Source organism: Meleagris gallopavo, chromosome 5 (assembly GCF_000146605.3).
Source record: "Meleagris gallopavo isolate NT-WF06-2002-E0010 breed Aviagen turkey brand Nicholas breeding stock chromosome 5, Turkey_5.1, whole genome shotgun sequence".
NCBI lineage: Eukaryota > Metazoa > Chordata > Aves > Galliformes > Phasianidae > Meleagris > Meleagris gallopavo.
Genome location: NC_015015.2, coordinates 25,723,106 through 25,723,843, shown reverse-complemented (window position 1 = coordinate 25,723,843; position 738 = coordinate 25,723,106).

Below are 738 nucleotides of genomic sequence, written 5' to 3'. Positions count from 1 at the left end.
AAAAAAAAAAGAGAAAGAAGAGATAAACATTTTTCTGAGCACAAATGTGATGGCTCAGATTCTTGGCAGGTGTAAAACTGCAGATTTAATGGAGGTACTCCAATCTGAATCAGCTGAGCGCTTACCAGAGGAGCTGACCAAGGTAATTACACTTACCCTCCTGTGCTCTTGGCCTCACGCTGTCCTCCGTGAAATTTCCAGAAGACATTTTTATCCTTCAACCATAGCATGAAAGATGATGCACCATGAACAGCGGATGAAATGGAGCATTTTTTCTACGGCTTTCTATCGCTTACTGGGATTCTCCAGTGCCTTTAAGTCGCAGACTCTGATGGCAAATTTCCATTCAGCTTGGGCAATCGTAATCTTTCTCTCTCATTCCCCAGTGTTTAATATGTTGTAATGTCATGCTGTGTCCTTTCATTCAGAAGGGACTAACGAGACGTTTCTTATTCCATCTCTCCACTCTGCTCGTCATGTGTTTTAATATTAATTATAAGAACTTAACAACCATATGGTTTCATTGTACATGGCCAAAAGGACCAAGGAGTTTAGAAAACATTAGTAGGAAGCAGATGATTTCATGACTGCACTTGCTCTTCTTCCCTTAGGAAGCAAGGCTAAAAACAGACAGAAAGTGGAAGAGAAGTTATTAAATAACACAGTTAAGACAGACAGATGGCCTTTAACTACCACCATATTTGATTCCAGAAACAGGGACCTCCGTTTTAGCCTGCT